General features: G+C 38.0%; 1 protein-coding gene across 2 annotated transcripts in view; it reads right to left on the minus strand.

Annotated features, from left to right (window-relative positions):
• Nucleotides 1-20,284, minus strand: part of LOC108271544 (cadherin-22) — a 273,022-nt gene extending 252,738 nt beyond the window's left edge. The window contains exon 1 of one of the 2 annotated variants that reach the window (XM_017479185.3): nt 20,178-20,284. The gene's annotated coding sequence lies outside the window, so the exon portion shown is untranslated. The remainder of the gene's footprint in view (nt 1-20,177) is intronic. The other variant, XM_017479184.3, reaches the window with a different exon arrangement.
• Nucleotides 20,285-22,568: the final 2,284 nt, after the last annotated feature.

The following is a 22,568-nucleotide window of genomic DNA, read 5'->3' on the forward strand; positions in this document are numbered from 1 at the left end:
TGAAAAGTCTGAAAGAATCAACTCTAACTGACAATGTCAAAGTCAAAAATGTCATGCCTTCATAACTCCAGATAAATGACAGAAAACAAGGACTAGTCTCTTGAGAGGAAAGAGAGTGGGCTGGGGAGAGAGAGAGTGTGTGTGTGTGTGAGTGAGAGAGAGAGAGAGAGAGAAGTTGGCAGGGAAAAATTTCTGTCTACTATTTATCTATTACAATGTAGCAGGCCAGAGCACCATTTGCATGTGCTGTACACGGAAGCTTGTTATGTGTATGAAAGTGTATGAGTCTGTGTGTGTGTGTGTGTCTCTCTCTCTCTCTCTCTCTCTCTCTCTCTCTCTCTCTCTCACACACTCACACACACACACACACACACACACACACACCACAACACATCAAATACAAATAGTCAAGCTCACTCAAGGGCCAATTATGGTCATAAGCATCATAGTGGCTGCGCCCGGGTGGAAGTCACTGTTGAAGATCGATCTGGGAGATACAGAAAAGTTTTTTCCCCCCCGTCATCTTCTTTTCCAGTTCAGTGACACAGAACATGAAATTAATGCGAAAGGTGATGGCCCCTGGCATGATTTATTATTTGTTGTGATTTCACTGGCAAAGGGCATTAATAATGCAATTGGTTTGAAATATGTTCCATTTATTTCTCAGGCCTTTTTAAAAAATCCTTTGATAGCTGAGGTCTTTTTTATGCAGCAGATCAGATATAACTTGAGAATATTTTGGCATTTTGGGAAGTTGCAAAAACAGGGCAGGCAGAAAACGCTGCATACCGTACCGTATACTCAAAATCTGCCAGACTCAAATGATGCTTAAGCTATACCCTGAACAATCAATGCATTATTCCAAACACAACCAAAAGTTTACAGTTGGTTACTTTCACATACTTATACCTCAATTAAAATGTATTCTATAAAACTGCTGATGAACATCCTTTGACAGAAATGAAAGTTGATCCAAAATTAAAACACTAAGGTGCTGCATACTGTAACAAGCTCCTCTTGGTAAGACAGAGAATCTGCCCTCAATTTATCTAACAGTCCCAACAACCATTTAATCGTGCATCCGCTTGAGATTTTCACAGCACTGGTCTGTCTGTGCGTCAAGTGTATTTGTTTGCAGCTGTAACTCCACAGAGCATTATCTTGCAACCAGTGTGGGATTGGTACTTTCAAGGGTAATTGGAGTTGGTTCACATCTCTTGGAATTGAACACTAGAATGGACTGTACATATAATGTATCACTGACCATCTTATCTCAGTACATAATGTAATATGTATTCTCACTGGTGGACACCCAAGGTATAATTCTTGAGTCTTATACAGGCACCATATGGGAATACACTTCAGTTCATTTTCTTTAGTGTGCACAAAGGTGTCCTAGATTTCTCAAAACTCTAAAGTAAGGTATATGTGTCGAGGTATAGATGTATATTCCTGCATCTGAACTATACAGCCAAGGGACCTTGGGACACAGTGCTAGAACTTTACACGCTCTGAATGTGTGTGTGCGTGTGTGTGTGTGTGTGTGTGTTGGCCTCTGCCTCCAGATACTTTCAGGGTAATCTCACTGTACTTGTGTGCTAGGTCAGCGGCCAGGGTTGAGTGATAAATGTGTGGCAGACTTTGAAAACCCTTTACATGCTGATTTTTTTTTTACATTTTCTCCTATATATGGTTATGAAAACTGTAGGTTTTCCTCTAGTAGGTTTATAAATTGTGGCAGTTATTTGATTAAGGATTAAAATGATCAGGAATGTGTTTCAGAGATACCATGTGAACTTAACCTGATCATCTAAACTGAGTTTAATAAAAATATTACTCAGGGCATGTTTGCTACCATTTTTATCCATATTTCATGGTGAATGATATGGTGATATAAATATCATATAGGTTTAGGAAACAACATTTACAACATATGTTGCAGTATGTGCTCTTTTACAGTTCCTTAGGGTGAGCTAATCAGCTGGGGGTCCATCCCGGCATAAAATATTCCATTTCTTCTTCATTTGGTATCCTGGTCACTATACATTTCAAAGAGGCTCAGGGGTATAAGAGGGCATGCTTGGTAGAACTGAAGGATGGCTTGTAACACCAAAAAGGGCTTGTAACATCAGAGGCTGCCTTGAACCATCAGAGGGACTTTTTGCCATCAAGTACTTTTTACCATCAGAGATGCTATTTCCATCACACATCCCATGTCCGAGACATTGATCTACATTTTGTAAGTTCCATTTGTTTCTATTTTATGTATAGCTTCATTTGTGATTTTGTGTAATAAATTTGTGTTATTGTATCTCTAAATTCTCAGTGCACGATCTATATGTTATGTGTGGTTACTAGAAATTGTTTCTTAAGCTAAAGTTATAGTACATTAGACACATTTGATGTCAACCGCTGACAAGCTAAAGGAAATGCCTAATACTTGCAAGTTTAAACAGAACCTCTGACAAGTAAAATAGGAAAGGCCTAGGCTTGCACGTTGATAGAAACCTCTGAGCTAACAATAGACACAATAGTACAATAAAGAAGCTCTATAAAAACCTCTGACATAGGAAGGTCATTTTAATGAAAGCTTGAAGCTGTTTTAGAGTAAATACTATGAGAACACTGAAATTTTACAATTCTAGCACTAACTAGATATGGAGTCAGATAAAAAAAGTTTGCAGTTATTATTCATTGGAGTCAGATAATTAATTAAATGGAGTCATATTTAAATCATTAACTGCTGCCAGCTGCCTCAAACAAACATAATATAGGAACCGTCCTTCAGGTACTTCACCAAATTTCAAATGTTTCCTCGCTTTGTTTGAAATGAACGATAGCATTGGTTGCACACCGGCAACCGATGCTACCTTTCCTCTCAACGAGTCTGGGCAGAGTTAAACTTCACCATCTTCTGTAGTTTTTCCCATGTGCTTGTAGGCGTTTATTCTTCTTCTTTAACACCTTTTCATTGTGGACTGACTAAAACACACGCGTATGTGTTGCCCCCTTCAGTTCCGGAGGAAATGCAACCTCGGTACCTTCATTACGAATGCTACTGCAGAAAAACAAGTACCGTCACGTTTTAAGAATGTTGGTACTGATTGGTACCGAAGTATCGGTTCTCGTGGCATCCCTACTTCACATACCGTATCCGAGGAAGTTGGGGACAGAGTGCCATGATACAGTAACCCTAATACAGGTAGGGTTAAGGACCTTGTTGAAGGGCCTGACAGTGCCAAATTAGCAGTGCTGGGGCTTGAGCCAATTTGATAAAACCCTGACATTCACTGTGTGAAGAAATCACACTGTAGCTAGCAAGTGTATTTGTTAAACTGGCTTCTTAACCAGTAAGAATCTTTACAGGATGATAGCCTAGGTAAGATTAAAAAGTAAATTAAAAACATTTCCATGTTGTGTTGGTATAATATACATTTACTTAGCCTTACAGTTAGGAAGAACAGGAAGGAAAAACATTTTATTTTGTCAAAACCTTTTTTTTTTTTTTGTCAGTCAGCCACAATGAAATTCAATGGACTTTCCCTGCCTGCCATAGAAATAATAAAGGTTCCACAAAGTCCATGCCCCTGGGACAGTGAGACAGGTTAAGGCCAGTGTGAGCCACATCACTGATAGGCCATTAACAAGCCCTGATTCATATGGCTGGCAGCCATGACATAAAACACCATTAGCTAACTGGGCACAAACTGTATGTTAAGACAGCGCACTTGAGTAAAAGGATGCTCTGTCAAGTAACATGAAAGAAATTTATTTTTAGAGAAAGCATGTTTTCTGGAATGTTCTAATTCTACAGAACGTCTTTTTTTTTTTTTTTTACTGTTCATCTGATATAATTATTATATATCATAATTATAATGGACTTCAGCAGTATGGAAAGAAATTAAAAACTGGTAGTCTAATGCATTGACCTCATTATTTAGACAAAAGCACTGTGCAACACATCCTGTAACAACAGCTAAGAACAAACTGAATAGAAAAAAAATAAGCCTCCAAAGTGTCACAGATGCCTAAATTGTAACATGGTCACCAGGCTCAACAAATAGCCCACAAAGCACCTCTTTTTCTCATCCTTCCTGGCCACAGAGATCTCTCCGATGAGTGCCCTTCTCTTTATGGTCCTGGCTGCTCTTGTTAGTAATTTGTCCATGACTCTCTCCCAATGGAGCAATTGAGGGAGAAACTAACCATTCGCCGATGCTATATTTCAGCTGAGAGGCAGTGAGGGAGCCATGAACATGGCAACTTTAAAAACACATGCAGCAGGGATAGTGGATGAGACACCAATAATTATACGAATATTTACAGTGCTTTTGTGCAGTGGTTGCATTGATCAGCAATAACTGGGTGTCTAAAATTGTAGCAGCAAACAGGAAACTTTTTGATTATGCTTTAAAGTTTGCCACACCTGTGGCACTGTCACTTATCATAATGACAGATGTATCTAACTATGATTAAGTGCTGATAATCATTTATCTGCTCAAATACACAATAAATTCAGAGTAGTGGAGGTTTGCCTGAATGGTTTATCGATGGAATAAAGCCTCTTATAGTGGTTGAGTTTGACATCAGGAAGCTTAGTCACACCTGTTCAATGCAGTGTGGAATCCACTTGCTACAGCACACAGATTAAGCAAAAGTCTGTGCTTTTTTCATCACACTGCATGACTATCTCCTAATTTCGTGCCGTTTATTAAACTTCTGTTTCATTAACTTTCATATGAAGCTGGCTTAGAAACAATTAAAATTAGGTCTTCTGGAAAGCACAGATGGGAGGTTCAGTGCACCAAGCCACACAAACAAAGCACAGGTAGAAACAACAAGTTTGGTTGTGTCAAGCATTTTTCCAATTTTTTTAATTCGAGGGGCTGGTTTTAGTATTTCACAAACTGTTGATTCCTTAATTTTCATGCACAACAGTCTCTAGAGTTTACACAGAATTTTGAGAAAACATCCAGTGAGCAGCAGTTCTGTGGATGGAAAAGCCTTGTTGATGAGAGAGATCAGGGGAGAATGGCCACTCTGGTTTGGGAGCTGACAGGATGTCTGTATACCTAAAATAATCATCCTTACCACCATGCTGTGGCTTAGTGGTTAGCACGTTCGCCTCACGGGGTCGGGGGTTCGATTCCCACCGTGGCCCTGTGTGTGCGGAGTTTGCATGTTCTCCCCGTGCTGCGGGGGTTTCCTCCGGGTACTCCGGTTTCCTCCCCCAGTCCAAAGACATGCATGGTAGGCTGATTGGCGTGTCTAAAGTGTCCATAGTGTATGAATGGGTGTGTGAATGTGTATGTGATTGTACCCTGCAATGGATTGGCACCCCGTCCAGGGTGTACCCCGCCTTGTGCCCCATGTTCTCTGGGATAGGCTCCAGGTTTCCTCGTGACCCTGAAGAGGATAAGTGGTATAGAAGACGGATGGATGGACCACCATGCTGAGCAGAAAAGCATCTCAGGACATACAAAACACTGAACCTTGGGATGGGAGGTGGCAGCTCAAGACCACATTTGGAAAAATGTAGCCTGTTATTCCAGTAAACCAAATCTGCACTATATATATATATATATATATATATATATATATATATATATATATATATATATAGATAGATAGAGAGAGAGAGAGAGAGAGAGAGAGAGAGCGATACTCATCATGTGTCCAGCATGACATTACAAATACATCAAAAAAAAAAAAAGTTAAAGCATGAGCTCAAAGATCAGAAATAAATCAAAACTGCACAACTGCTAAAGCACCATCTGTTTTAGGAGCTAATGCTTGCTCAGTGCTACACAACACAATCTTACAAAAAACTCGCAGGAAATCTTATGAGCAAAAGCAATTTTGTCGGAAGCTCGCTGTCAACCCTGCCCTTCACCCTAACCTTAACTTGTACAAATATGCAATCATGACACAATACTGAGAGCCATAAAGCGCTAATCTCAGACTCCATTCTGCTTTCATTGTCACTGCAAAATTTATGCAGTCTTAAGTGATGACTAGTTTATCAGCATAGAACAGACAGATTTAAAAGTAAGTTATCTACTGTAAACAGGCAGGACTCGTGGAGTTATGCTGCACCCTGTCAGATAATAGTATAATTAAACTCCAGCTCTTCTCTTCATATAGTGGAATTATTGTCTTATTTATTACACTATCTTGTAAAATAGGCAAATCAATTATACACAGTACTGTGTGTGTTTAAGTCAAATGTTACTGGATACCAGAGGCCAGAGAATTGTGCATCTTACCATACTTATTTCATTACTGCGTCACTGAAAACAACAATTACTTGCTTTTTGTAATTGCTGCTTTGAGAGAATAATTTCCTCATTACTTTGTAGTTAACAGTTTGGGGTTTTAAGGAACAATGTTGATATCAATGTTTAGAGAGCAGTGGGGACACTGGCTGATACTTACATTAAAGAACATAACTTTTTCTAAACTTTTTCTCTTTTGCACATACCTCAATCACAAGTAAATTTATAGCTTAGGGCTGCACAATTAATTGAATATTGATCTCGATTATAATTTTGACTGCCCACGATTACATGAACATGACTGACTGCGATATTTAAAGTTCATCCTCCGCTCAGAGAAAACTCCGCCTCATATCAAATCAAGCGCTTCCTAAATTTACAGCCAATCACCATAGAGTAGCGCAGGGATGACGTTATTTTGAATGCCAAAACTCATAAACGAGTTAACATTTTAGCACTTCAGTTCCATCGTCCCAAATCAATGGGATTTTTTAATGGGTTTTTTGGTTAAAAGCCTGAAATAAGGTCTGTGGTGAACACAAGCTCAATATTTGTCACGTTTTAATCTACAACGTAAAATACGCCAGTAAAACCCCACTCGTGATTTTTTTTAAAAAGCTTTTACGTATATTGAAAAGGGCGATTGCTAACAGTCATGTAATGAGGGTTTAGGACGGATGCAAATGCAGATAAGAGCTTTATTGAAGAGAGGCAGACAAATCCAAAACGTGAGACAATAGCGTGGTCGAAAACAGGCAAAAGGTCAGGCCATCGGCAAACGGGCATAAACAAGACTAAACAAGAATCAAACAACGAGGCTGAGAACAGGATCAAAACTCTGAACAAAAGCTTGGTACATGGAAAACTCACGCAATACTTCGCGTCGAGCAAAGAGACACTAAGGGTTTAAATGACAAACGTAATTAAGGGTGAACACAAAACAGCTGAGAATAATGATCAGAGCTGCAACAACTAATCGATAAAATCGATAATAATCGATTACGAAAATCGTTGACAACGAATCTCATTATCAAATAGATGGTCTGCACGCGGCACGTTTACTCATTAGGTTACTTCGGTTCTGAAAACATGCTTCGGAGAGTAAATACTAAAGTTGTGTCCCAAATGACGTACTATACACTTACACTATGCATGGAGTACTCTGCCATCTAGTTTGTGAATTTTAGAAAGGTAATATCATCTCAAATGGAACACTAGAGGGTTTTAATAAACGGGAGGATAAGCCACTTCCTAGGCGACGGCACTTGATGTCACATGCATGTAATGCGACAACGCTAGCTTTAGCCTCAGAGTCACCTCTCTATTGGGTGATTTGTCTGCGTCTCTCCTGTAAACATTGTTTTTCTGCATAGGTCTGAATTGTTTTCATTTGGTTGATGGAATTTTTATTTTTACTTATCCTATATTTTGGTTACAATTTTATTTATATTTTGCTTCTACGAGATGATGCACTTTAAGTCTCATTTGATGCAAAGATTTGTACATTAGCAGGAATGGAGCACAACATGGAGGTGAAATCAGTCTTTTTATTTAAATGTGAAAATGCAATTAAAGTATGTTGTCCCTAAAATCAACGAATAATCATGATTTCAATACTATTATAGCTTATTTTAAATCTTGCATTGCATTAAAAAATCCATTCCACTGAAAGACACCAACACAAATGTTTTAATGGCAATTAACCATTAAAGATTATCATTACGTTTACATTATAACTCGGACTTGGATTCGTGAATTGCTGTCATTCCAATATTATCTCAACTGGAATGATCTTTACCTGATTTAATATTATCCTGAACTGACAAACTATAGCAAGCAAAAGCCCTGCCTACCTCTATATATGTAACCTAAGTTATTTATGAAAAATTTACGCTTTAGTGAGGTGAATGTCAGTCAGGGCATTTGACAAACAGGAGTCTCATCGTCTTGACTGATCATGATCCGCTTTTATAGCAGTACCAAAATAATCACTGATTACTTAACTGAGTTTTGTTCTGTTGGCAAAATTTTATATTTATGATTAGCATTCAAACATTTTCTAAAAATTTGTCAGCTGCCATCTCTACAGTGTCAGCAACGGCGTGTGTGTATCACAAATAATTGGACAGAGGACAACCTGTACCTGTTTGTTGAGTCTGACATTTGAGCATACCTCATGTTAGGCTGATAATCATCCCAGAACTCCATCTGTATGGAGTTTCTGTAAATGGTTGTCTTCCAGGTGAATTATGACACTCAGAAAACAGTATAATCTAGCCAATGAAGTATACAGTATTATCTCACCAATGAATCGGCTGACTACTACTTGTAATTCTGCAGCTTAACTAATGAAAGTACGGTATGTGAAATGAAGGGTATATGAAAATCCTTGAAAGAGGAAAAAAATGGGAAAATGAATGAATAACAATAAGCACTTGACATATCCTAATGTTAAAAGATTTGTCATTTGCAATTAAATGGCCCAAGGACCCATTCTTAGTCAGATGGCCAAGCCAAAGCCTTCATTTGTGAATGTGTGTCTGAGGCTGTTCACAATTGGGCTCCAAATTTCAAATTTCCATCTGACAAAGTGAATCATGTCCAGGCTTGGACATGTTCATTACGGAGCCATGGCCAGCCTCCCGGCGCCTCCGACTATTCATCTGTGATTGACATAAAGGTCATGAGATTGGACACAGCAAATGGGCATCTGGCTGAAATTAGGCTTGCAAAGGCCAGTGCATCTCAGCAATGAGATCTCCCAGAGTATACCAGCCATATCAAGCCAGTGTGATTAGCACAAAACCAAACACACAGCTCTATGATTGAAGATCTCACTCGTTCATACAGCCACTTTTAATTTGACTTAGCATACAAGATACTGGCAAGAGACTGTCATGTGCCAATAAAAATAACAGTGCAAATGAGGATGAAAAGTAAAGCAGAAATTAAGGGAAGAGAATAAGTATTGCAAACAAGAAAAAAATTTCTCCGAAGTGGGCAGTCTGACAACTCACACATGGTCTGAGGAACTGTTGTGTCTCTCGGGTATAAATGTGCAAAGACTGTTATGCCACTGAAACAAAAGGAGATACACTGAAGAGTGCGCTGACTTGTCACATTATGCCACTGAGCTTAATCTTTACAAGATCTGCATCATCAGAGCAAATCCTCAAGTGTACCTATAGATTAAATTCCTGTGTGCATGGATGGATGGATTATGGAAATATCATAATGTATCTGCACACAGAGTCATAGCTTGTGATTGGTAAGTATGTGTCTCCTTAAAACCACTTGCATAATAAACACACTCTACCATTCCTTAGACTTATATTCCAAGAAACATGTTTAAAATTTAAAAAACCTCAGGAAATAAGCAAAATTTAAGCCAATGATCATCAAATCATTTATGATATTTACACAAACTGACACATGCATACACAGTCATGCAAAGAAGAGCACTGGTGTGTTAGTGCCATTACTAGATTTTTTAGTTTGGGTACTTTGATAATAGTTAATTATTTATTTAGGCTTACACTTATATAAATATATTTATAGTGCCCTCCATTAATATTGGCACCCTTGATCAATATGAGCAAAAAAGGGTGTGAAAAATTGTCTTTATTGTTTAACCTTTCGATCTTTTGTTTAAAAATACTCTGCTCTCATGCCTATCAAACAACTGTAAAAACAAGTTTATTAAAAAAAAAAATCTGTTATATTTGTTAAATATAGGTGTGCAACAATTATTTGCACTCCAATGAATTCATATGAGAAAAATATATTTGAAGCATATTTCTATTGATATAAAAAAAAAATAATAATAAAAATAATATGTACACATGGGTGACTAGGAACAGGAAATTGTTCAACCATGACTTCCTGTTTCACAGGGGTATAAATATGAAGAAATACATATTCAAATTTCAAATTCCCTTAGTCATTCATAACAATGTGTAAGACTAAGGAACATAGCTGCGATGCGGCAAAAGGTTGTTGAGCTTCTCAAAATGGGAGGTGGCTATAAGAAAATAGCAAAAGCATTGAAAATGCGCATTTCCACCATCAGGGGAATAATTCAGAAGCTCCAGTCAACTGGAAATGTTATGAATCAACCTGGAATTGGACGCGTCTCTATATCGTCTCAATGCACTGTGAAGAGAACAGCTCCAGTGGCCAAAAAAAATCTCCAAGGATCACAGCTGGAGAATTGCAGGAGTTTGCTGCATCTTGGGGTCAGAAAGTCTCCAAAACTACAATCCGAAGTCACCTACATCACCACAAGTTGTTTGGAAGTGTTTCAAGAAAAAAGCCTCTACTCTCATCCAATAAACTCAAGCATCTTCAGTTTGCCAGACACTACTGGAACTTCAAATGGGATCAGGTTCTATGGTCAGATGAAACCAAAATAGAGCTTTTTGCCAATAAACACCAGAAGTAAAAGTACCTCATGCCCACGGTTAAATATGGTGGTGGCTCTTTAATGTTTTGGGGCTGTTTTTCTGCCAGAGGACCTGGAGATTTTGTTAGGATACATGGCATCATGAACTATCAAATATGAACAGATATTAAATGAAAACCTGACTGCCTCTGCAAGAAAGCTTAAAATGGGCCGTGATTGAATCTTCCAGCAGGACAATGATCCAAAACATACATCAAAATCAACACAAAAATGGTTTACTGACCACAAAAATTAAGGTCCTGCCATGACCCTCCCAGTCCCCTGACCTGAACCCCATAGAAAACCTGTGGGGTGAACTGAAGAGGAGAGTCCACCAGCATGAACCAGTGGATCTGCAGAGATTCTGTATGGAGGAATGGTCTCAGATCCCTTGCCATGTATTCTCCAACCTCATCAGGCATAATAGGAGAAGACTCAGAGCTGTTATCTTGGAGTTAAGTAGCACAAAGAATTAACTAAAAGGGTGCCAATCATTGTTGCACACCTATATTTAACAATATATATATATATATATATATATATATATATATATATATATATATATATATATATATATATATAGAGGGCAGAATATTTTTATGAATTTTTTTGAACAAATGATCAAAAGGTTAAACAATAAAGACAATTTTCCTCAGCCTTCTACCTATATTTACCAAGGGTGCCAATATTAGTGGAGGGCACTGTATATCTGTAGTATAAACAATTTCTTTTTGTACCAGTGCATAGATTTTATTCATGTGTTCTGACTTTTATTTACGCTTTTAAAGAAACTACGATAATGAAATCACTGATTTTTTACAGCAAGTACCACCGTTTTCTGATATACAGAATTGAAACCAAGATAAATCCTGTCAGAATCTTTTCTACCATTATTGTAAAATTTTAACCTATTAATTAATATGAAAACAAAATAGCATCTCTTCCAAATTCCAGAATCAGAGTTTAGCACTTATTCTGTACTTAGAAAAAAAAAAAAAAAAAGCTAAAAAATAAATAAATCTTAGCATTTTAACCCTTTCAGACACCAGAGTGTGTGCAATGGATTATTTTCAGTGCTTGTAATTTACACGCATCCTTGCACACACACACCCACGTTCACACATGACCACACTATCATTTATGAGATTTACATAAAGCGATTTAAGTCATTCACATCTGGGCAGTCATTCTGTTACCACACTTGTAAATTCACCCATATCTATGCATATGCATGTGCAGTCCGTCTCCACAATGTCAAGCATGATGAACGATTCTCTTGTTACTAATGCTCAGGCAAGTATTCACACTGTTGGAGTGCTGATTTAAGATCTAATCCTAATTATTTAATTTCAGTCAATATGTGCTGCACAACCAAAGAGAGTTCTTGTACATGGACATTTAAGAGCTGGTCTGTACTCTTTTGTGCCCAACCTGGTAACAAAACCCAGAACCAATCTGTTATTGAAGAGCCACCACTCACTCACTCACTCACTCACTCACTCTCTCACTCTCTCTCTCTCTCTCTCTCAGCCCTTCCTTTCAGCACAAAGAGGCAGGTGAGATTACTGTTGAGAACAAACTCTACTGCCTCCAACAGTACCATCACAAATTATTCATAAAACCACAATCTCATTAGTTACATACAACGTGCATTTGTGCCCAGATACCCTGACTAAATTATATCGATTGTACTAGATGGTTTAAATTATTAGACCACCACTGCACAGTAAGGTACACCTCAGCTCCATAAATTACTAGTGGAAATAGTGACAAATGTTCAATTAATGGTTGTTGCTCTTTCCATGCAAACCACACCATACCTAAGTAACCAGGACAAATGTGCTTACCCTTTTCCCCTAGGTACCATGCAAGCCAAGCCATGACATACGAATGGAGCTAAAAATAGTGCAGACCATTGACTCATCAAACATAACAATTACAGAATCAACCTGAGGCACTTCTCTCCTGGCATAAAGAAAGTCTTCAGTAGAAGGATAGTGTAGCAAGTGTTAGCAAAATCTTCTTAATATTTTACAAAGTAGCTTTTCTGATAGCTTTAGCTTGACCTTTGCTATGAATAAATAAAAATCTGAAAACCTTCTAGTTTGAGCAAATCCCAAATCTCTTTGCATCCAACTTAGAATGACATCTGAGATCCTGCCACAGTTCCTTATGTTTATTGTTTGTTTGTTTGTTCGTTCCATAAAAAGAATTTGGCACACTTGCCTGTGATTTGTTGTGTCATTAAGCATAAGAGCTGTATGTTCACAAAAGATTAAAGTATCGGCACACTGGTGCTTGGGTGCCTGCACTTCCATGGTCTCATATTTCTTGACCAGTTGAGAGAAATAAAGCACGATGACATCAAATGAGAGGCAACAGCTTTCATTGCAAAATAATTTTTGAGTAGTATTTCAATAGCCTATGAAGTTACCACCTGATAACTTCAAGAGAACATAACCTCCTTTCATGGTTAGAGTTATGTGATGGGAAAGCGACACATGCACTCAGTCAGGATTCGGATAGCACTGGGTCTGGAATTTGTTGTCAAGCCATGCTGTGACTTCTGATACAGGAGCGCTCTTTAACCGAATATAAGGTATAAACAAAGGATTTGAGCATGAACAATATATGTGATCTAGTCAAATTTAGCTATTAGTTAAGGTCAGGCAGGCTTTTGGCCAATAACACCTGAAATTAGGGTAATAAATGACAGGCTAATTAGGATCGATGAATGATCAATATAATTTGTCAACATTTGAATCCATTACTCTGATCACTTCAAATGACCAGCTCTATTGCATGACCATTTAGGTCGAATGTTAATGTTTACACGTTTACAGCCTTTAACCTAAACAGTATCTCCAGTAACACTAAAGAAGCAGAGAGGGGAAAGAGAGAGAGAGAGAGAGAACACCTCTGGGGAACAGTGGAAATGATCAAAGCTGGTCAGAGAGGGCAGAACTTGTCATCTGCCCTCGTGATGTCAGCAGCTGGCTGTACCAGCACTCTGTGTGCATACACACTTTACCCAAGATTTAGATTCTATAAGCCTCTCCCAAGCTGTCGGCAGCCTCCATAATCAAATATGAATTGTCCTGTAATGCTTCGCCTCTATAGAAAGATCGAAGTGAGTGAACAGCATAATTCAACCCAATGAACTCTTTTATGGCAAAACTGACAGCCTACTATGATGGCTTGCCAACAGCAGGGTGCACATTCTGATCAAGGCTTTGACCAATACAATTTTGTGCCTGTGTCACTCTAGACTGAGTTTTGATGACATTAGATGAGACATATCTCTAGGGAACAACAACCTATACATTTAAAGGGTATGGCTACCCAAAATAAGCCTGTAAAAACATTCATTTACTAACAGATTACACTATGATAATGATAATAATAATAATAACAATGTTGGGCAAAAATGCGTTTTTGTAACAATAAAAACTGTAAAAGCACTCATTGAAAAGTCTGATCTACATGCTGAATTAGTGCTTTAAAAAAATATATATGCATTGCATTAAATAGACAAACATCTTAAATCTTAAACAAACAAGAGAAAATAAAATCATCCTAACATGTCTGTAATCAGGGGGTTTACAATATTTCCTGCTCGACTAAAACGAACTTGACTGAAGGTAATTTTTGTGAAACTTTTGCTAGTAGAGACAAAATCATATTTTTTTGGACATTCCAAAATGTTAAAACTGAAGGCCAGTTCACACCAAAACATATGCATTTGGTTGATTTATTATCTTCTTGCTAGCCTTCTGAAGTATTTTACCAGCAGTGTCAGTTTGGTGAGAATTACGCTGGGGTAAACACAAACATACCCCTAGCAACCATTAAAAATGACACCCAGACACACCAAGTTTACTAGCTAGGCCAAAGGTCACACCAAGCCGCTTATATGCCCACTCCCACCCTGAGTGATTCCTCAAGGCTTCAGAGCATCTCATGACTGCCAGAACCTGGAACTCATACATTATTCAGTAGCACTTAATGTTTTAACTCTATTTCTGTTGGAAAGAGAGTACACCATGTCCGGGTGCTTCAGAGGAAAAGAGGGAGAAAGCCTGCCAGGTAGAGAGAAATCACTTTTCTTTTTCTTTCTAATTCTAGTCTTGCACAATAAAGTTAACTGTCAAATAGCTTTACAACAATCACAGCAACACTGTTTGTGAACCAGGTAGGCCTATTTTACAATCAAAACTCCCCTGATTGCACCGTGAGAGAAATAAGAAAAAGAAAAGCAAGCACAAAAACTGTCGATTATCGCTACTGCAAAGAGTACAAAAGTGAGTTAGCATACTGTACAGTGGCACAGATTTTCTGTCTGTTCGCTCTAACAAATGCCAATGCCAATTCTGCCAAGCTAAATTGCCATGGTAACACACTACTTGATGACTGCCAATGGAAAAAAAGGGAAAAGAAACATACAAGGCCTCTAAAACACTCAAACTGTGAAGACAAACTCATTTTATACAACACTTAGAAAATAACTTTTTTATAAAGCATAAAACTGCTTTTATGAATCTCATGGTATCCAAAAATTTTTCTGTGCTGCTCCTTTTCAATGAGAAATTTTAAATAATTGAAATAAGTACTTCTTCATAGTTTTCATTAAAATACAAGTTGAGACATCTGAAATTCTACAAAAAAATGTATTCATTAAAAAAAAAAAGAAAAGACAGCAGTGCAGAAAAAAAGTGCACCTTTTTTCATCTCTGGTGCTCACTGTTATTTTAAAAGTGAATAGCTAATTAAGCTCAATTAGGATGTGAGAATCCGTGTTTTCCATTTGAATTTATATTACGGGATCACCGCTTTGAGTGACAGCTGTAGAGGTTAGAGGTTAACACATTAATAACAGCAGTAATTGAATTGGCCCCCTCTCTCTCTCTTTCTCTCACACAGACACACACACACACACCCCACTGTATGTGGCAGAGTCGCTCTGTAGTCGCTTAACTTGCAGGCATGGTGGTAACTGCCTTAGCAGTCTTAATTTGTAACTGAATAATGGTGTGATTAGTGATTGTTCAAGCAGCTGGAATAAAATAAAAACAACGCCGCTATACAGGGGCCAGAAAGCACTGTGGCTATATGGCCTAGTTTGGGTTTTAATTAAATACGCCACTGCAGTTTTTAGTATTAAAATGCTATGTAGGAACTGATTCACAATAATCATGCATAGCAACAAATATAAGATTGTAGATACATCTCTGAGAAACTATAGACTTTCAGTGAGAATAAATGCAATGGTGTTAATCTGAAATCGTGCCTTTAAACAGTTTATATCAGTTTAATAAGCTATCAAACTTTTTTTTAAGAGAGCATTAGCATTTCTATCATGTTCTGTCAATTTTCTGTCAATTCCTAAAACGAACTGCATTGCTGCCCGAGCTAAAGCTTTTACACACGCACACACACTTTTGCACGCACACACCCACAGAGTGCGGGGCGGAAGATGAAGGGTGAGCTCCTTTGGCACGCGCTGGCTCTTGGAGCAGGTGTGAAATACACAGTGGCTAATTTAAGCTAAAGTTCTGCACCGGAGGCTCCTGTAGCAGGTGCAGAACTGCAGAAGAGAGAACTGAACTCCAACTACTGAGTCGGCATCAATTACAAAAAACCCTAATGATTTTATTCCCGCAAACCATAACCGCCCCCCGTTTATATATATATAAACCATACTACTTCCATCCTTTCTAACCCCTTCCCTAACCAAAAACCCTCACTGTGGTTTGCTCTCAGACATGGTAAACAGTAATCAATGTCCCAGGCTTGATGTTTTATCCAATCAATTTATCAAAGCTGTGGCTCAGACTTTAGATGCCCTCACGGTTATAGTCGTCAGACATAAATCACAACCAATCTATACTGCGTTTGTTTTATGCCTGTAATTTACAGCCATGTCCTGCCTGTATTTACGGAAAATATATGTGAAGGACAGATGGGGTGGGGAGAAAATATCCTCATCAGGCTGCTTTCTCCACCACATATGAGAGCAGTGTAGACAATCTAAGGAGTTAACACCCACCCAGCTCTCAATTTCTGAGGTGAAATAAAGTAACAATTTTGACAATTATTGTTTTGTTCCAGTCTGGTCACACTTCACTCTCCTCAGTGGATAATCTAGTTGACTGGACAAGAAAAGGCAATTAAAATTGAATGCTCTACTTTGTTTTGTTTTTTGTTTTTCGCAAAACTACCTTTAACCTCCAACTACCACTGGTGACCTAAGAATGAAACAAAACCCCAGAATTCAGAAAAAGGAGAGATGCCTTAACATTTTAAAGAGACCATACTGTGCTATATAAACGTGAATAATTTTGTTTGAGGTCTCATACAATAGGTTTACATGCATCCAAGTTAAAAAAAAAAAAAAAAAAAAACACACTTTAATTTTCTCATAATTTACATTGCATCACCTCTTGTTCTCATCATCACAAACGACTCGTTCAAAAGGTCCGTTCGCTCTAAACTCCTCCTTTCAGAGATCCTACTCTGCTCTTATTGGTCAGATATTCCAGTCTGTTGTGATTTTCTATCACTTACAGCACGTGTCGGAAAGGAAACACCCACTACCACATCTAAATTGCAGCTCAGAAATAATGTTGTCGATTTTACCTCATTCATTTGAGCCCGAGTCCGATAATAAACCAAAACCACCATCGCAAGTACAACAAGAACAGTGGTAGTGTTTCTCAGTGGTAGGTTTATATGTGGTTCAGCAATAACATGAGTTAGCCGATTATCAGAGGCTAACAGCTAACAGGCTAACAGCTGTGCACTGGCTGTACACGTATACAACACAAAACTATGCGTTTGGAACACTCAGTAGAAAATATATACATAAATAATTAATCATACTTACAGGTTGTGATCCTGAGGCACAAGATAGTCCAAATAACATGGGTACAGCCCCATCTTTAATGAATTATCATTTCGCAAATCCTGCGTTGACAGTCGTCGGTGAAATGACAGGAACACAAACGAAGGTCGGAGTTGAACTGCTGTGGTATCGTTTTAAAAATGAGTTCTAACCACTGACGCATTACATCCTCATCGTTTGTGAGTCCATACAAAGTGGTTTTACTTTTGCAGTGCAGAAAACATCATCTTCTAGACATGAACCTAACTCTTTCAGGAAGCAACCTCAATTGTAGTGTTTGACAGTGGGTCAAAATACACGTTGTTCGCAAGCAGCCAATGAAGACCAGAGGAGGGGTTTTTTGTTACAACCCTACGCAGGTTTGTACTGGAATTACTGACGACTCTTTTCAGCTGTTCAGAATCGGTTCTTTCTTAGAGGTGTCAATAACTCCATTTGTGCACTTTGATTTCTGAAACTTTGCAGACTTTTTACAATCACAAACAGCTCTATAATACACTATATGAAAGATAATATCTGAAAAAGCATCATAGGTGCACTTTAACAGACACTTTAGCTCACAAGATCAGAGAAGCCACGTATAGTATCAGCCATGTTCACTTTTTTTTTGGCATAGTGGAAAAAGGAGGACTGTAGATAGACAGTATGCTGAAGAAACATCTTATCTCCAAAAACAGCACCAAAAACAGTTTTATTTGGACAATGAATATAAGTGTTTGCTGGGACTTAAATGCATGGGATTCCTGTACATCACACAGAAGATGAATGCGAGTTTCCAAATGATGTAGAACATTAAAATGGGTAAAATCTGATTTACGGGGTTTCTGCAGCACGCAGCCAATGAGCCACTTTACATAAAACTGCCTGCTGCACCCTTACCACCTACACAGCCAGGCTGAATTAACACCTACGTTGGTCATTTATGTCCAGTGAGACTCAAATAGATACTAAGCATGCTTTTATGATTATATATATATATATATATATACACACACACACATATACACATATATATATATATGTGTATATGTGTGTGTGTATATATATATATATATATACATACACACACACACACACACACACACACATACAGTTTGCAACCACACTGTCATTATGCCTTTTCCTCCTCACGCCAAACATTCTCTCTCAACAAATGTTATAACAATTGGCCGACTGGCACCTCCCTGTTCATCACAACATTTAGAATACATAATTCAAAATGTTCACGTACTCTTCTGGGATGGAGATGCCATGATTCAAGTATTCTCGGGCATAGTCTCGGTCCAAAGAGAAAGAGAAAAAAAATAAATAAATAAAAAAAATAACACTCCAAAGATGATATACCAGAACCAATTCAATAAGCCTCTGAATTACATCTGTGAGTAGCTCTTTAATAGCCTAATTATGAAGAAGAAGCATTTAGAAATAGCTGGTTATCATTTTAGGTATAGAATTCATCTATTATCAGAGGCGACAATCAAAGCTTTAGACCTTTTTTGTTGACAGTGGAGCATTTTTCAATTTCTGATCGCAGTGATCAGATCTATGCACAAACTTTAGCATCACAACAACATCCAGACTGCCAAAAGTTCACTAACTGTGCAGTGATTCAAAAGTGTCAAGTTCACCACATTATTCTGCAATGCATGTGTTATAGCCTAGTAAGGCTGTATAATCAGCAAAGGGTGCAGAGCTACTCACCATAAAACACAATCTCTCACACTATTTTATCATCACTCTCAAAATGCACTTTATCGACCAGCTTCATTTCGGACTTTACAGAGATTGTGTATTTCATCCTGCACGGCATGTGATGCTGTCTGAAGCGACAGGAATTAAAATGTGTCCATCGACTCCGGCTTCATCTGAGACCGACGCGCAATATAAATAAAGCAGGTGTTGTGCTGAACAGTCCTGAGTGCACGGTTACACTGCTCATTTAAAAGCCCACAGACACAGATGAAGACTCTTTTTAATTATTCATCCAGAGCTGGGAGTTTGAATGTGCTCTCTGATTAGGAGGTAAATTAAACACATTACTGACAAGAATGAATAGGCTACTGTCACGACTATATTAGTTATAAACTGCTCACAAACATGAATGATGTTCAACACAGAAAGTTCAGAAAGTGCGAGAAGGTTCAAACGATTTCATTAACTTTTTCTTTAAAACAGGACATTCACGCGCATCAGACCTCTCCTTATAAAAAAAAAAAAAAAAAAAACTTCTGAAATCGATACAATTGTAGCTGCTCTTTCGAAGAACAATATCCACAAGCACCAAGTAACACTTTCGACTGATTCTTTAAAAATAAAAAAAATAAATAAATAAATGTTGTCTTCATACATAGCTTGTTATCAGAGACTTGTCTATCCGCGCGTGACGGCGCAAATGTAGCTACCGTTTGTCATTTTGCCTTTGAAAAAAAAAAAAAAAAAGCTTCTGGTTTTTTTTCGTTTAATAAAACGACATATAAGGAGCTATAGATATAGCCTATGAGAAATGTAGAAATACAACGAGAGACACAAAGGTAGGCTAAATAAGGACGCGGACGCTTACCTGCTGAGGAGAAGCCGAGAACAAGCGGCGCGTGAGCGATTTTGGAGCGAGTTCCTCGCAGTTCCAGCTGCTCCTCGAATAAGGCGCGAATGTGGCGTGTGCGCGCAGCGCGTTCCCGCTCCCGCCCAGCGCTCAGGCAGCGAGGCCTCTGGTGGCCGTGCAGAGAAACGAGAGAGAGAGAGAGAGAGAGAGAGAGAGAGAGCGTGTGGAGTGATGGAGAGACGAGGATGGGTTAAAATACCGCCTCTCTTTTGAGTCTTAGACTTGATTTCTAAATCAGCTAGACTGTGTGCGCGCGAGTGTCAAGGAAGATGATCGGCGTGAGGGAAAGGGGATTTTTTTCTCCTTCTTCATCTCATTACAGAACACTGGTAATAATACGAATAATAACAACAATAATAATAGCAATATGATTATTATTATTATTAACAACAACAACAACAACAACAATAATAATAATAATAATAATAATAATAATAATAATAATAATAATGGTAGCACATTCGCCTCACACCTCCAGGGTCGGGGGTTTGATTACACCGTGGCCCTGTGTGTGCGGAGTTTGCATGTTCTCCCCCTGCTGCGGGGGTTTCCTCCGGGTACTCCGGTTTCCTCCCCCAGTCCAAGACATGCATGGTAGGCTGATTGGCGTGTCCAAAGTGTCCGTAGTGTATGAATGGGTGTGTGAGTGTGTATGTGAGTGTGTGCCCTGTGATGGATTGGCACCCTGTCCAGGGTGTACCCCGCCTTGTGCCCGATGCTCCCTAGGATAGGCTCCAGGTTTCCCTGCGACCCTGAAAAGGATTAAGCAGTATAGAAGATGGATGGATGGATGGATAAAAATAATGATAAAAAATAATAATAATAATAATAATAATAATAATAATAATAATAATAATAAAAAATCAATTTCTGTACTGCTTACACAGTATGGGGTGCCAACCCATCACAGGGCACAATAGCACACACACTACAGACAATTTGGAAATGCAGGTCTTTGGACTGGGGGAGGAAACCGGAGTACTCAGAGGAAGCCCACAAAGCACAGGGAGAACAGGCAAACTCCACGCACACAGGGCAGAGGCAGGATTCAAAATCCCAACCCTGGAGGTGCGAGGCAAACATGCTGACCATTAAGTCACTGTTACTCTAGTTACTGATATACTTTAAGATGTATAACAAAATAATAATAATAATAATAATAATAATAATAATAATAATAATAATAATAATAATAAAATTAATTAAAATAAAAATATTTTTTGATATACAGCTTAAAGCATATTACTACTACTATGAATTACTTTCATAATTACATCAAAATGTAGTATAAGTAATTCAGGTCCTACATATGAGGAGTTTGTTGTGCTTCTGTTTATTAAAGTGTTGTATCTCTTGCACAATACAATGTATAATAAAATGCATTTCTTTTTTTAGCTCACACAGACATAATTTCCATATTATTGCGAATAAAATTTGGCTGCTGTCAGGATCACAATGTTAAAGTCACAGAACCTGAAACATATGCTAAGCCTAAATATAGGAAAATAATAGATGGTCCATTAGCTGCTATTACTATAGTCAGTGCATCCAGGAGTGCATATGGAAAGAGTGATATTTGATTTGAAGTCTGTAACTTGCTTTATGTTCAACCAGTTTTCAAATTATTCTACATGCACATATATTTCTGTATATAAAAATGGGATGTGAGTGTAAATAGCACTGCACAACAGTGATATGTAGGCTAAATAAAGTGGACAAAAAGACTCTGTAGCAAGCATTTTTTCTGCTATTGATATAGTTCAATTCACCAAATTCTTATGAAACAATAATAAAAGCCTAAGAATAAATCATTGTAGAGATCCCCCAAAAATAAGTTATGGACATGACAGGAATATCAGCATAAAAAAATTATAGATTAAATAAATAAAAAATAAATGAAAACACAATTAAGCTGCGATATGTATGTGTGTTTATGTAAAATATCTTTAAAACAACATTTATTCTTATTCATTTATTCACTTCAACAATTTTATCCTGGTCAGGGTTGAGGTGGATCCCAACACACCTTGAATGGCACACCAATCCATCATAGGGCACCGTGCACACACTATGCACACACACATTCACACATTCATTCACACCTAGCAGTATGTAATTGGGAGGTGTTAGGAAACCAGATAACCTGGATGAAACCACAGAACCTACAGGAAACATAAGCACATATTGGCAGAACATGCAAAACTCCACACAGATAGTAACCCAACAGTGTGCAGCTGGCTAAACCACTGTGCTACCCTTTATTGCTAGTGATTCATTTATATTTACCAAACTATAATAGTAGAATAAACTAGAGTAGATATTCCAAACATTTGTAAAGTACGTAACAGG

The sequence above is a fragment of the Ictalurus punctatus genome, chromosome 11 (genome assembly GCF_001660625.3).
Source record: "Ictalurus punctatus breed USDA103 chromosome 11, Coco_2.0, whole genome shotgun sequence".
Taxonomy (NCBI): domain Eukaryota; kingdom Metazoa; phylum Chordata; class Actinopteri; order Siluriformes; family Ictaluridae; genus Ictalurus; species Ictalurus punctatus.